The 17302-nt window shown below is 32.0% G+C and overlaps 2 long non-coding RNA genes across 4 annotated transcripts in view; both read right to left on the bottom strand.

Annotated features, from left to right (window-relative positions):
• The window catches only part of LOC139430540 (uncharacterized), a 65050-nt gene that overhangs the window by 23165 nt on the left and 24583 nt on the right, over positions 1 to 17302 (bottom strand). The window lies entirely within an intron of this gene.
• On the bottom strand, positions 5230 to 14270 carry LOC139430590 (uncharacterized). 2 transcript variants are annotated; one of them, XR_011640987.1, is made up of 3 exons: positions 14145 to 14270; positions 5508 to 5560; positions 5230 to 5447 (listed from the first exon to the last, which is right to left on the bottom strand). It is a non-coding gene; the product is annotated as an uncharacterized lncRNA (long non-coding RNA). The 2 variants fall into 2 exon arrangements; XR_011640986.1 differs by having other exon boundaries at positions 5230 to 5560.

Genomic DNA, 17302 nt, shown 5'->3' with positions numbered 1-17302 from the left:
GATACGCAAGAAACAGAAGCTGGAACAAACACAGTTGAAGATGAAAGAAATGTAGCTTCCTGTTCTAATGTATCCATGCTATCAATGTCTACTTTAAGTTTTGATGCAAACGATCCAGGTTCTTGGCCAAAAATTCTATCTATTAAAACAAGAGATAGATTAGTAATTTTCCAAAAGATGCTTTGGATCGTAAATGGAGAAAAAGTTAACAGAAATTATTTGCTGTACTCAATATCAAACAATTCTAAATGAAAGAGTAAGAAAATGTTTCTAAACTAAACGATGCGATTTCTTTATTTATCTTTTTCAGTACAACATGTTTCGGCTAACAAGTAGCCTTCTTCAGGTACAACTAAAGTTAAAATTAAATAGTTGGTAAAACAAATTGATACAAAGAACGGAATAGTTACCGTCAATGTGGTACACATATGAGTAATCGGGAAATCGTATACATATATATATAAATCATTTCATTGAAGTAAATTAGAAAAGGTCACTCAAAGAACATGTAAAAATCCTTAAGAAAAACAAAAGGGTCGAACCACTACAAGGGAATTTGAAAAACATAAAACATAACTTAATGAACAGAGTTTATGTAACTTACTTGAAAAGGACGAAAAACAATACTAACAAAATGTTCAAAGAATGTCAGTTGATCTAAAAGTATAAACGCGAAAGTACAACAGTTAAAGAACGACTGGTCTTAAAAATAAGAAAAAACAAGAATGGGATGCGTGAGTTATACCGATTGGTAACTTTAATTTTAGGAGATACACCCAACACGGACGTACGTATAAGTATACGTGTGTGTGTATATTCGGTGTCGTTAAGTGGGGGATAAACAAGCGTAGGGGTAATGCACAAATTGAATCGTTCATAGATTGTTGAGAGGCGAAGTTGGTCGCATCGCTTTGCAGTTAACCCTAGCAAAGTAAAACTAAGATGTTTACTGTAGCGGAAAAGGTACAGATTATAAAATGGTTTTATGGTGGCAATTCTGTAGCCCAAATAATTAATTTGTTTCCTGTGGCCTATGAAAACAGATCAATTCCTAGTCGCGGAACAATTTCAAATATTATTAAAAACTTTGAGCGACATGGATGTGTGTCTCCACAGAAACACAAATTACGAAGGGGTAAAAGAGATGAGTTACGTGATACGATGATATGTGCTGATGTTGAACGCAATAAAAATCAGTCAAGCAGACAAGTTGCGGAGACGTTTGCTATCAGCCATGTTGCCGTCCTAAAAACATTAAAGAAACACGAGTACAGGTCGTACAAGGTACAAAAAAGTCAGGAATTACAAGGGCGGAATTTTGCTTTACTATGATGGAAATGGCCAACGGAAATGTTGATTTTATAAAAAACATTTTATTTACCGATGAATCTACATTTCCTTTGCATGGTCGGCATAATCCCAGCGTTGCTCGATATTGGAGTCGTGACAATGAACACAAAGTTTATGCGGCTCGTACACAATATCCCCAAAAATGAAATGTTTGGGCTGGCTTAGTGTTTTTACGATAGATTGGGCTATTGTTTAGCACAGAATGGTGGTTTATTTGAACACCTAATATAAAAAATATTTTATTTTTATAGTTTTTTGTTTTATTTGTTGTTTTGCAAAGTTTATTTCAGTTACTTACGAATTGTTTTTATTTTTAGAATTAAGAATTTGCTTTGTCTTATTTGAATTTCATTTATTATATTAGTTATTATTTTTATAATATTTCTTATCATTGAACGATGTCAAACGACTGACTGCTCTCCGATCCACTACTCTTGCGATTCAAGTATACTTATACGTACGTCCGTGTTGGGTGTATCTCCTAAAATTAAAGTTACCAATCGGTATATTGTTCCCGGAATGACAGACACCCGACGATTCCTAGAATTAAGATTACTATTATTTTTATATGCTTAGTTAAATTTTTCTTTATTTGTTTCAATTTACGTTTATTCATTTTTTAATTTAGTCTGTACGAAACTATTGTAGTTAAAACAACAAGAAATAAAACTTTTTAAAAACGGTATCCGAATCTTATTGTTTATAATTCGTGCTATACAGGTTTTTAACAAAGAATAAAAAACCTATCGTTGTGAATAATAGACTTGCGCGCGAAGAAATTAAATGTATTTTATAAAGAATCTAAAATTGTTGATATCCGTTATGTTGTTAATAAGTTTGTTTTTTAAATTACCAGTGTAGAAGTTCCTCGTATAAATCTAAAAGTTTGGATTTTTTAATATTCTTTAGTATTTTTGTACAATTGAGACTGGTTTTATGATTATTTTCTTTTAGGTGTTGGTATATTGCGGAGTTATTACATTTAAGATGTTCCTTAAACCTGGTTTGGATGTTCCTGCCTGTCTGTCCTATATAAAACCGATCACAATCTTCGCATTCGATCCTATAAATTTTCCTATAACAGCCTCACCACATCAGAATCCGTAGTTGAAGTAAATTTTCAAAACTCTTCAAAAATTACCTTATATCATGTTACCAGAGTTAGATAATGTCAAAATTTTAATCGATACTGGTGCAACACATTCGGCTATATCTTCAAAATTAGCAAAAAGTTATTTTCAAGAGTATCATTATTATGAACCATATGTAGTAAAAACTATGCATGAATTAACAAAACACTATTATAAATTGAATTTACCCAGCTTTAAAACTTTTAATGATTACGAAAACAATTATTGTTTCAATATAATAGATTTTTCTGAAAAATTCGATGGAATCCTAGGTAGCGATAATTTAGAAATGATGAGAGCTAAATTAGATTATCAATCAAAAACGTTACAAACTAAAAATGCGAGTATACCATTTTATTTTAATAAAACTGTAATTAATCTACCCCAACGAACACGACAAATTGTTAAAATACCTGCAACTAACGAGGAAGGACAATTTTTAATAAATCATTGCGAAATAATAAAGAACGTAGAAATACCTAATGCATTAGTAAGTGTTAATAACTACGAATGTTTAGTAGAAATAACAAACTTTAACGAATATCCTGTACAACTAAATTGTAATCCTGTCGAACTTGAAGAACTTGACGTAAAACAATATGAAACAAACAAAACACTTACAAAACAACAAGTAATTAAAATTCAAAGAGAAAACATTAGTAAAAAGTTACGTTTAGATCATCTAAACAACGAAGAAAAATCGGTGATAAAGAACTTGTTACATCAATATCCAGAAATTATACATGATGAAAGAATTCCTTTAACATTTCATTCGGAAATAAAACACGAAATAAATTTATCAGATGAAGTACCTGTTTACCAGAAGCCATATCGACAACCATATGTTCAACAAAAAGAAACAAAAAGGCAAATTGAAAATTTAAAATCACAAGGGATCATCAGAGATAGTTGTTCCCCATGGGCAAGTCCAATAGCGTTGGTACCAAAGAAATTAGACGCATCCGGAATTCCTAAATGGAGGATGGTAATCGATTATCGACGTCTCAATGATAAAACAATAAAAGATCGGTATCCCTTGCCTAATATTAACGAGATATTAGATAAATTGGGAAGAGCAAACTATTTTTCCTGTTTAGATTTACCAAGTGGCTATCATCAAATTGAACTAAAAGAATCAGATAAATATAAAACTGCGTTTATTACAAATCTAGGTCAATACGAGCTCGAGAGAATGCCATTTGGGTTAAGTAACGCACCCTCAACCTTCCAAAGGACGATGAACAGTATGTTACGAGGACTCACCGAGGATATATGTCACGTGTATCTTGACGATATTATTATATTCAGTACCTCATTGCAAGAACACAAAGTACGGTTGCAAAAGGTATTTGAAAGACTAAAGCAGAATGGAGTTAAGGTATCTTTAGACAAGTGTGATTTCTTAAAAAAGGAGATCAAGTATTTGGGACACTTAATAACCGAAAAAGGAATAAAACCTGATCCTTCGAAAATCGAAGCAATACAAAAATTTCCCTTACCAAGAACTAAACGTGAAATAAAATCATTCACTGGGTTATTGGGATATTATCGAAAATTCATTAAAAACTATGCGAAATTATTAAAACCAATAACACAATATTTGGCCAAGGATAAAGAAATTGAATTCACATCCGAATATAAAAATTGTTTCGAAATGTGTAAAAATTTATTGTGCAACGATCCCATTTTACAATATCCTGATTTTACAAGACCATTCATAATCACCACAGATGCAAGCAACGTCGCAATTGGAGCCGTGCTGAGTCAAGGAACAATTGGCAAAGACAAACCAATAGCTTACGCAAGTAGAACCCTATCTAAAACAGAATTAAAATATTCTACTGAAGAGAAAGAACTATTGTCAGTCGTTTATGCTTGTAAGCAGTTCCGTCCGTATATCTATGGAACAGAATTCACTCTTGTAACCGACCACCGACCTCTATTGTGGATACATAATTTAAAAGACAATAACCTCAAGTTACAACGTTGGAAGATTTATCTCCAGGAATTTAACTACAAAGTCGTATACAAAAAAAGGTAAAATGAACGTTAATGCAGATGCACTAAGTAGAATCCAAATAAATCACATTGATAATGAAAGTATTTTGGCAAACAACGGATCAATAAACTTAGATGATGATAATGAAAGTTTAAATAGCAATCAAAATTCCGAAATAATTAACACAATTCCAATTACTGAAGAACCAATAGACAATAAAAATAATCAACTTTTTATCTATCTACATGAGAAACCAACTGAAGTACAAGAAGAAGTGAAAGAAAACAAAAGAATTTTAAACATCTATATTAATAAAAGAGAAATTGAAACGCATTTGCTTCTAATAGAAATGGATGTTTTAGAAACTAAAGACGGATTTCGATACAATCACCAAAAAAATCGAGGGAACATTAGAACGGAACATAAAAGTATCTTTAAGAATGAATTAATAGAGTTAGTGGAAAGCGAGGAAATGTGGTGCGAGTTCTGCTTGAAGCGCCCAAATTTTAAATTAAATTTAAGAGTAGAATGTTCTGAAGTGATTCATCGATTTTTAGCTGATAAATGCATGGTTACAAATTCTTAATAGTAGAAGTAGCTCGTTATTAAACCATTTCAAATAAGGATATTATAATAGTATACAAAAGTATCATTAAGAACATGTTTGTAGATTTAGTGTAAACCGAAACTACTATTTTTAAATAATGTTATATGTAGGGTATGGAAATTTGATAAATAAAACAAATTAAATTCAGGTCAGGGCATTTTAATCTAGATAAATTAAAAAATGAAAATTAATATAAATATAATAACAATGTAAAAAGATTAAACACACTTTCTAATTTATATAATATGGAGACATACGTCTCCCTATCTTTATAAAATAATCCTGGTCCGAGGGACGTATAACCCCTCGGACACTTGTATCGAGGTAGCAGCCTCGACGCGAAAATCGTTTTTGGCACCTTCTAAAATTAAAGATAGAAATGAATTAAATCAATGAAATTAAACCCCGAAGGGAGACTTACTTTTAAATGGGGAAGTAGAAGCCTCCCCGCTAACTCCTTTATTATTATTTTGACTGAAAAAAAAAAAAATATGAATTTTAAACTCAAAACTTAAACTAAACTTTAACAATTTAGAGCTCACCTCTTTTATTATACATTGTATAAGAGAAAATGCGGTAAAACGGTATTGCATAGGGCTTTATACCCTTTACAGTATACCCTTATCAAGTGTTTGTTTTCCTAAGGAAAGAACTTGGCTGCAACGTTCTTATGCAGCAAACCCTTATCAAATGTGGTTACTTAAGGAAAAGGAAACTCGAGTAAAATTCCATAAAATAGATGTTTAAAAATTAAATTTTATTTAAAAAATAATTCACAACGATATAGAGAAATTTTATGATATATCTTTATTTGATATCCAAGAATTATGCGATGAATCGAATCCCAACCATTTTACGTACAACTTATCCTTCTTCCTTTTCAACACCTTTTCAACGAGGTAAACGTTGGGTAGAGCGGTCCTTTGAAGTTCGAATTCGTAAAAAGCACCTTTAATCGGCTGGCCACGCACGTCCTCCAATAAATATGAAATTGGATCTGTTATTTTCACTTTAACGATTTTAAACAATTCAGCGGTCCAGTTGGGTAGATATCCTTTATCAAACACATGTTTATATTTACTGATACGAACGGTATCTCCAACTCTAAACTTTCCTCTGCCAGCAATTTTAATATGATTGTACACCGTATCGAGAAGTGTTTTCTCTACGGATTTCGAATTTATTTCCGATGGCTTCATTTTCGTAGTCGAATGTTTCGTACTGTTATATCGAGATGTTATATCTTTTAATAGGTGCACCCAACCCAACCCAACCCAACCCATTTATGATTTCCATATAGACTGAAGAACTTGTATATCCTCTGTTTAACGGTTCGAATTACACGTTCAGCCATCGACGCTCTCATAACGCTATACGTTGAAAAATGATTAATTTTAAAATCCGACATTAACCGCTTAAAGTGGCTGTTGTAGAATTCTTTGCCCTGGTCGGTTTGAAGATTTCGAGGTACGCGACCGTCGGTCACGAAGTCATACTGTATCCTAATACAGGAATCTATGTATACCCATAAACCGTTGAGTGGGGAGGTCTCAATCGTTATTAATTGAATCAATTTCGATCGCACGTCATAGTCTGAGTTATGGAGTCACGTAGAGCGGTAGTTGATATTCAGGGGTTTTATATTGACTCTGAATTCATAGTTAAAGAATTCACGCTTCTGGACCTGATCATCGCCGTACATCTCCACTTCAAGGCCGACAGACCCTTTCGATGCTTATCGGTTCAAGATCAACGTTCCGCCAGGTATTTAGAGCGAAATCACCATAAACTATCGTACATTGGAGGATGGATGGATCTGTCGATGAGGTTAAATTTACTGGATGATATACTGTCGTTCTATGATGAGGTGTATGTGAAGGGCAGCCAGAAGAGGGAGTTTTTGGAAAGCAGACCCTATTGTCGGTTCCGATGTCATCGGAATTTAACGGTCAGGGATATTGCCTCGGAGTTTTCCGAGAAGGAGGTTGAAGAAGATACTAAATTGACGGCAACTTCCAATCCATGCTGGTTCCACAACGATGCTCCCGCAGTTTGCTCGCAAAATAACGCCATAATTTTAAAGAATTTTTTATGTAATTTACATAGACGTGTTATATAAGAATTTGTTAAATTTTTATAATACATATATTAACTTTTATTTATTGTATTTATTTTTGAATCCTTATACATCCTTCACGCATTCACTGTCTAACCTCCATCACGCAAACATGTACATTGCGAGAGTTATTTTAATATATACGCTAGTATATATACGCCAGTAGAAATCCCTCCTCTCCGCAATAATTTCGACCAATCCCTCAATTCCCGTAAATTATTGAGATGGGGAGGGGGTAATTAATTATACGTACTCGCTGCATACATTTAAATTCAGTTCTACATTGGAAATGGACATCGAAGGAGTGAGCGACGTCTGCGAAGAGACGGACTTGGATTATTGGAATTCAGTCGGTACGCAGTGGAAACGGTATCTTAAACTAATAAAAAAGGAGACTAAATTTATCGGCGAAACGCAATTTTCAAGCGAATCTTTCAACATTAAAGTTGGGATTAGCGTCGCTAGAGAGGGTACAACCTGTGTAAAGTTCGTAGTAAGAACATGTAAAGGTTTGGAATCTCAGTCACATCAAATTACATTTTTACGTCAAGATTGGGAGCACCTAATTTCTACCCTTAAACTGATACGTTTCAATGTAAAGGTTTCCTCACAGACACTACCATTGGCCGAGGGTAATCTAAAGGTTGAATTTGACGATGAAGATTACCTGTATCTAACGTATGTGATTGAGGATTCTGAAAGTGGCGTATTCATACCGATTTTACTTCATTCAACGGATGTCGATAAGATTTTGGCAATGGAGAAGCTAATTACCTATAAAATGAACCTTTTGGATGGATTAAATTTTTGGGAATACATTAAATCCCTACAGCTAGTTGACGACGAAGATGATGATGATGATGAATTCTGTTTAAATAATTTATCGGAAATTAATTTTTATGTGATGGAATACTTGGAAATTATAAACTCCGCTACAACAGCTTCTATTTGATCCCGTGATCACCTCATGATATTGTCAGCCGCGCCTATCGGATCACGTGATCGCTTCGTGATAGTCTTTAAAATATCTTTTTTAAATTAAGATTTGTGGATTCATTTAGATTTATGGCATCTTCATTAGATTCTTTAGCCGGCAACCTCGAAATATATGACTTTAACAATATACGTAAATTCTTTCCACACCCGGAACATTTTAAATTGTTAACGAAAAAGGGTATATTTCCCTATAATTATATAACCTCTTTCGATAAACTAAATGATACATCACTACCACCTAAGAGCATGTTTTACAACAAATTAAATTTAGAAGATATAAGCGATGACCAATATTTGCACGCTCAATGTGTGTGGGAAAAATTTAATTGTCAAAATTTGAAACAATATTCCGACTTGTACTTAAAGACTGATGTTCTTTTATTAGCTGATGTATTTGAAAAATTCAGGCAAGTTTGTTTTAAAACGTACGGTTTAGATCCTGCGCATTATTATACGGCACCGGGGCTATCTTGGGATGCCATGTTGAAATTCACTAAAATTAAATTGGAATTGTTGACGGATATTGATCAAGTTCATTTCATTAAAAAAGGTATCCGTGGGGGCATTTCCCAATGCTCCCTACGTCATGCTAAAGCAAATAATAAATACATGGAAAATTATGATGCTAATTCGCCCTCTAAATTTCTAATGTATTGAGACGCTAACAATTTGTATGGGTGGGCAATGTCTCAATATTTACCCGTTTCCGACTTTAAATGGTTGACTGAAAACGAAATTCAAAATTTAGATTTTAATAATATACCCGATGATTCCGATTTCGGATATATTTTAGACGTGGATATTGCGTATCCCGAACACTTGCACAACCTACATAATGATCTACCTTTCTTAGCCGAGAATTTAATCCCCCCTAACTGTAAATGCGAGAGCGATAAACGATTAATTCCAAATTTATTTGATAAGACAAATTATGTAATTCATTACAGAAATTTAAAACAAGCCGTTGCGCACGGATTAATTATAAGTAACGTTAACAGAGTTTTATCGTTTAAACAATCCCCTTCCAAATTAAGGGGAAAAGTCATATATCGGTAAAAATACAGAGTTACGCCAATCGGGTAAAAATGATTTTGAAAAGGATTTTTTTAAATTAATGAACAACGCAGTTTTCGGTAAAACCATGGAAAATGTTGATAAGCGAGTTGACATCCGCTTAGTAACCAGTTGGGATGATATCAGGTCTGGCAAAACCGCAGGTAGACCTAGACTTGGAGCTCGGAGTTTAATCGCTAAATTAAATTTTAAAAATGTTAAAGTATTCACAGAAACGTTTTCGGCAATTCAAATGGAGCGTCTTCATGTATCCTACGATAAGCCTCTATACGTTGGTTTTACAGTTTTAGAACTGTCAAAATTATTAATGTATGATTTTTATTATGATTTTTTAAAACCTAAATACGGCGAGGACGTTCAGTTGTGTTACATGGATACCGACAGTTTCACCGTACTAATTAAGTCTGACGATGTGTATAACGATATTAAATTAAATTTAGATAAATTTGATACATCTAACTACAGTCTCGATAATCGGTTTGACATCCCCTTGCAAAATAAAGCGCTTTTAGGTAAGATGAAAATTGCGGAAACGTAATGGTTTAAATATATTTAAGTAGGTTAAGTAGAAAATAGTATCATTTTTTGAGTATGTTTAATTTAAATTTTTAATATATGTATTAACTTTAATTTTTTGTGATTTTCTCTTCCTCCTCCTCCTACCCTCAATCAGTAATAGAGAACCTATTTTAAGGTAAGTATTATTATTATTATTAATATTATTTCACGATATTGAGTTCAACCCCTGTTCAACCGACCGGTTTAACCCCTGTTCAACAGCCCTGTTCAACCCCTGTTCAACCGACCGGTTCAACCCCTGTTCAACCGGTTCAACCCCTGTTCAACCGGTTCAACCCCTGTTCAACCGACCGGTTCAACCCCTGTTCAACAGCCCTGTTCAACCGACCGGTTCAACCCCTGTTCAACCGGTCGACCGGTTCAACCCCTGTTCAACAGCCCTGTTCAACCGACCGGTTCAACAGCCCTGTTCAACCGACCGGTTCAACCCCTGTTCAACAGATGGGGTTGAAAGATTCTAATGGAGCGATTATACATCAGTTAATAATCGCATATAACAGTCATTCAAACGCGGAATTAGTATTAGAAATAGATTTAAGAAAAGTTATTAATACTATAAACACTAATTTTAATTTCATTAATTCAGACGTAAGATTTAGCAACCAAAGTGCAGAATTAATTTTTAAATTACATAATGAAATACGCGATAAATTGGAAATTTTGAGTTTAAAAGAAAGAAATAAAAGAGCACTAATAAATATAGCAGGGAAATTAATAAAAGCCATTACAGGCAATCTTGATGATTCAGATGCAGAAAGGTATGACAATTTGATAACAAAATTAGATAAAAATCAAGAAAAACTTGATCATAGTTTACATTATTTGGCAAAATTGGTAAATAAAACTAATATTCAAGTTCAAAATAATTTCGATCTGATTATAAATAAAATCAAAAGATTAGACGATAAATTAGGGTTATTATGGCTCGATAAAAATGTAAATGAAATTATTGAATGCTACGAAATGACAGCAAGAAATTTGAACGAACTTAGACGTATTAAATTATGCGAAAAGGAGAATTGTACACCCTCTCTTAATAACTCCTTCAAAATTGATAGAAGAAATTAAATTAATACACTTGGATGATAACCACAAATTTTCTTTCGATTTATTACTAGAACAAGTTGATATAATTGAACGATATTGAACGATAAATACACGATCATTTTACAGATACCTTTGATAAGTAATGAAATATTTCAGTATTACGAAATTCATCCATTGCCAACTATTGTCAATGATACCTTAATTCAAATTGAAAATCAATTTAAGTTTATAGCATCAAACGAAAATAAATACATTACTGGTAATACTATTTGTGAAAAATTATTTGAAGAACAGTATTTGTGTAAACAACAGATTGAAAGTAAAAATTTGCAAAGTTGCGAATATCAGTTAGTAGTCAGAAATATTGTAAATGAAAATTGTAAATTAATAAATTTAATGATAGTAGATTTTGAAATAATTGAATATGAATTTGGTACGGTAATTGTATTAATTAAAGAAACAGAAATGTCAGAAATTTGTAATAAAATGATAAAAATTCATAAATTAAAATGCACATATTTAATTAATCGAAAAAATCAATGTATTTTTAAGATAGCTGATATTATGATTCGTAATTTTTATACTGTTAGTATGGATACGCCATCAATATCAATACCAATTATAAATAAAAATGTATTAAATATAACATTTGATGAAAATAAATTAAAATTGGAGAATCTTACATTTGTTAACAGTAATAATTTAGAAAAATTGAATTCTATTAAAAATTTTGGCAAAACCCATAGTTATATACTCTATATAATTATTGTTATAATTGTTTTCGTACTAATTGTGTATTTCATGAAAAAGTTCTTTAAAAGCAAAAATTTTAAAGTTAAGAGAATCCAGGAGGATCCTCAATCTAGGCAAGGAGGAGTTACATTCGCCAATCCTGTAGGGTTGCAATAAAATAAGAAAGAGGAGTTAGAGATAAGTAGCTTCTATATAATTAGATGCACCACTACAATTAATTAAGTCTACTTTTAATCGCTGTACCGTGCGCGTCGGGTCATATGTTAATTTTCCAATAAAATAAAACAAATAAGTTTCAAGTTTAAAAGTTGTTTTGATTTAATTTGAATTTAAATAAAATAAACTCTTTTTAAAAACCTTAACCGCTCGACACGATTTGAAAATTTATAAACATTTTTTCGAATCTCCTGTTGACCGTCCAGCGGTAAAGATTTTATAAAGCTTTCACATTCACCACCTAATTTAATCTTATCTAATGGCAAATGTTCAGTTTGACATGTGGTTTTAAATAATTAGTGCATAGTTGTATAAATAAAGTATTACAGTGCCCTTGTAATTTATGAACTAATATGCTAACTATTTGATTGAAATAATGAATTTAGGGAATTTAAAAAACTTGGAGCATACTTCATGAAATATAAATACCCTTTTAAATACATATTTTTCATGTCATTATGGATAGTTTCTGCACTTTTTAATTTATCCTCAGTTATTGCTAGCAAAAAGAAATGTTCTAACACATTCCAATTATTTACTACACAGTCGTGCCGACTCAACCAACGTGTAATTGCTAATTAAAAAAATGTTTGTTTGCTCTGGTTAAAGTAATCTTGCAACTCCGCTAAAACAGCGCATCGTTTCGCACTTCCTGATACATTTTAACAGAGCTACTAAATGATCCACAACTTGGGTAGCAACATTGTTCTCCGCGAAAAATACAGAAAGTTTAATTTCAGCTCTTTTAATATTATCAACATGTATATCTTTATCATTACTAACAAAATAATTAGCCAATGGTTTTGTCGTTTTAACCGCTGACATATTTTCAGAAGTTTTTGTCTATTAGAATGCCTTAATAACTCACTCTTGCCGCATGTCAATTCTACATTACAAACGGAACATCTAAAATTTAATAATGTTCACACAGAAATATAAATTATTTTATAATTAATTTAATTTTATTGATTAAAGGAAGTGCGACTACCTGCATTTATTTCTATTTTTCTTATCCGCTTTTAACTAGTTTTTAAAATGGGGATCCTGCAACCAACATTCCTGGAAAACTTTGATTCCTTTTTCTTGGTGGAACTTTTTTTGAGCAGGTTCTAAATGTTCCGTATCTGATGAAGAATCTTCCATTTTTTTAAACAATACACTCTAAACAGTACACACAATCCGACTCGGTACTCTACACAGTCTACGATTCTACGCAGTTTACTCTCGTAATCAATTATTGAATATGACATAACATGAAGTAACCTCGATGCGGTAAATACCCGAATTGTTTCGGACAAATTTATTACGTTCGGCAAATCTCTGATAGATGGCGCTATTACTAAATATTGATCGTCTTATAATTAGAAGATAGTGCAAAGCAAATGTTAAATTACAAAAACATATTTAAATTTTATAATATAATAATTTTGAGAAATTAAAAATCTCTCAAAATAGACGAATATCCGTTTGTTTCTAGGAATACTGGAAAATCTCCCGAATCGGGATATATCCCTCATGTTGGCAACACTGCGAGTCGCATGTTTAGACGAAGTCGCGACGCTGCGTCGCCATATGCAGATTTTTATTTAAAAACACGTGAGATGCAGTGAAGCGTACGTCTTCCTACAATTGCGTCTAATACTCGTCTACGACGAGCAGCTCCGTGTGCAGAAGGTCTTATACTGGTTAAATTAATGACTGTCTATAGTAACAAACAAAAAAAATTAGTACAGTAAAACCTCGACTTACGCGACCCCGTCTTACGCGGTTTTTTTAACGGTAGCGCTTTTAGGTTTTCGAAATTGGAATTTATTTAACCCTCATAATATGTCAGATCTAGACATGTTAGCTGCTTTTTTCTAACTCTTACAGTTTCCGAGATAGCCCATTCGGACATCGAATTTGAACCACCCGTACATACATTTTTTTAACAAAATTAATGTTTATTAATCCTTGATTTTATAATATGTATTCATCGAATTTCGACTTACACGATTTTCGATTTACGCGGCTACTGTCAATCCCACCTATCGCGTAACTACGGGGTATTACAGTATAACAAATCTACAAAAAGATTCTCCTCAAAAAAAGAATTTAAACAAAATTATAACCTCAAAAGAAAAAAAATAATACGAAAATTGAGTCGGCTGAGTCAATATTGTAAGAGACAATCCTTTAGTGTCAAAAAAATAAAATAATAAAAAAACTCGAGCGAACAGGTCGAAAACAAGAAAATAAACTATTAATAATTATGATTCTATACAAAAATATTCAAACCTTATCTGGATATCCTGTTCCTTCTTTTTTCATTTAATTCGACTGCACATGTTGATTAAAGCGGAACCAGGAAAGCCGGACCAAACTTTACCAAAAATTAAACAAGCGTACTACACTAAGGCTCGATAGCAAAAGAAGAAGTGGTGGGAAGAGGAAACGCGGTACGGGCGACCGATATCCGCATCCCCACCCCTAACATTAATAGATCTTAAAAATATCGATAAATTCACCAACGAACGCTCAATGACCTTTAATAATCAACAACAAAAATAAATTAAGATACCCCGCGAGTGTATTAATAAAAATCAGATATCCATTAAAATCATAATAAGCTGATTAAGGAAAGAAAATCAAATGAAAGTAATTACATATGAAATCACATACAGTGTGTCCGTAAGTAGCGGATAAAATCATTATAAACGGTTTATGGAGAAATCCCTGAAACGGGAATTATGCAGCTGCATCCCGATAGCATTTAAGAAACTAATATGATAAGATTAGTAGAAGAACCGTGAGACTCGGAATGAAGCTGTAACAAGATTGGAGACTGTATTGGCCGACTTCCAGCCAATTCCTAGTCCATGGATCACATTTCCAGGACAATAAAATTGATGGCAACTCAAAATTCAAATCAATTCGCTCTTGTATAAGGACAAGAGCCTCCATAACTCAAACCGTAGTAAATATATTTCCAAAATTGAAAGGAGTACTTCCAATGTTTATCGAATTATGTGAACATTTTTTAAATAATTATTATGATAGAGTAAACCCTCATAATTCTATAAATCAATTTTTAATAAACATTGTTAAAAGTCGTTTCGAAGGAGAAGATTTAAATTTTCTTATGTAACCAATATTAAAATTTAACCAATTATCCATGTTGCAAGTGAAAAATATAAAAAAATTTTCAAAAACAGATAAAAACTTCTAACTTGCTTTATTGTAATATATAAATCGGAACCGGTTTCGGAATCAACGTTCCATCATCAGCCGAAAGCTAAGAAGAATTAAAAAAATAATTAAAACAAAAACTAATATTAAAATAGAACAACAACTTACTGTCAGAGAAACTAATAGGCGAGAAGAGATTTATTTAATGATGACATTTGTTGTTAAAGAAAAATATTTTTTAAAGTCGAATCGCAAAATTAAAATTTAAGTTGTTATAAAAGTTAAGTTAAATTAAATTGAACGATGGAAATTAAAATCTTAGTTAAAGTTACAAAAGTGCGAAACGTTGAATGTTATAAAATTGTGAAACACTAAAAATGTATATAAATTCTTTTGAATACGAATTTTATTAAACAGTTGATTAATTTTGTGTATAGGGAAGCCATTGTCGCGAGCCAGTTTGTAAATGAAGTTAATTTCTTTAATTTTATTACGTTCAGATAAAGGATAATCAAAAGCTCTGTTAATTAAGAAACGAAAATTAGCAAATTTGTGTTGATGTGGATGTAATGAATCGTAAGGAATGGTAGTTGATATAGTGGAGGGTTTCCTTAAGATATTATACTCGATTAGACCAACAGGATTTCTAGTTAAAGTTAAATCTAAAAAGTTAATCATTTTATGTTTTTCAATTTCTAGAGTAAAATTCAGTTTAGCATGTAAATTGTTAATATAATCATGAAAGTTGTTAAGAATGTTGATATCGCCTCTCCAAATGCAAAAAATATCATCCACATATCTGTACCAAGCTACAATATTCCCCAAAAGATGTTTTTAGAAGTTTTTATCTGTTTTTGAAATTTTTTTTAATATTAAAATTGACTGCACTAGATTCAGAAAAAATCCTACACGAAGAAATTGCAAAAAATTTAGATCTTTAGACCCGTTTCAGGGATTTTTCCATAAATATTCAGTACAACATGTTTCGGCTAACAAGTAGCCTTCTTCAGGTACAACTGAAATTAAAATTAAACAGTTGGTAAAAAAAATTGATATAAAAAACGGAATAGTTACCGTCAATGTGGTACACATATGAGTAATCGGGAAATCGTATATATATACAGGCTGTCTCACGTAACTGGTTCGTTAGCATGGGTTGTTCATTCTAAACTTTCAATCTAAAATATTTTCAAGATAGCCACCACTTCCGGTCTACCGGAAGTAGACCACAACTTCGTTATTTTAAATGGATAGCTATAGTTTTTATTACACCTTTCAATTATACATAAAAAAATATGTTGACTTTGATAAAAGTTGTTGGTACCTACCATTTTTTGTTTTGAAGTTATTTTGATTTTAAGCTTTTTTTGGCAAATTTCACCATGCTCTTTAAAAGCCTATATCTCAGTTAACGTTTATTAAAAAAAACCTCTAAATTGGCACGATTACTCTTCAGATGTTGCCAAATAGATTGTCATTTCTTGTATCAGAGTATCTAGCCATATTCAATGGCTAGAAAGTCGAAAATTTTAAATGAAATACCCCGTATTTTTTTACCCTATCAGAAAGGGAATTTAATTCTCTACAAATTATCTATAAACATTCCTATACCTATTTATTGTAGTTTCCCTGATATTGGGACATTAATCAAAGCATGCACGGAATGCGGGAAAACGTTTGATTTTTTTATTAGAAGGCAATGGAATTTTGACAGTTTTTGGTCCATATTTGTGTTATTGTTGTTGTTACTTACTTTTGATCACGAGTGAAAGTCATTGTATATCATGGCAAATTATTCCAACGCCGATATTTTAAATTTGTTTTATATTCATGGCAATGGCCTCCACGATCTCCAGATTTAACACCATTGGATTTTTATTTGTGGGGTCACTTAAAAAATCAAGTGTACAATTCACCGATCAACACACGACAAGAGTTGCGTGATATAGTGATGCGTGCACTACGTACTATTGATGGCGACCAACTTCTACGGGCCACAACCGTAGAAGTCGAAAGAAGAGTTGAAAAATGTTTAATGGTGAATGATCAGCATATCGAACAGTTTTAATTTTTTTATAATTTTAAGTTTTTGTTTTTTTATATGTTATTCATTCTAATTTCTGTTATTAAATTGTTGTTTTTCATTGTTTCATTTATTCGTTTTTCTGTTGGTTACTTTTGGTAAATAAAAGCGAGCAAGCTAAATGTTATTCAACCATAGTTAATTGTAGAAATAATACCAATAATAATTTAAATAAATTAAACGA

This window comes from Onthophagus taurus, chromosome 7, assembly GCF_036711975.1.
Source record: "Onthophagus taurus isolate NC chromosome 7, IU_Otau_3.0, whole genome shotgun sequence".
In the NCBI taxonomy this organism is placed as follows: domain Eukaryota; kingdom Metazoa; phylum Arthropoda; class Insecta; order Coleoptera; family Scarabaeidae; genus Onthophagus; species Onthophagus taurus.
Note: the sequence above shows the minus strand (reverse complement) of the source record. Positions and strands in the feature narration are given on the sequence as shown.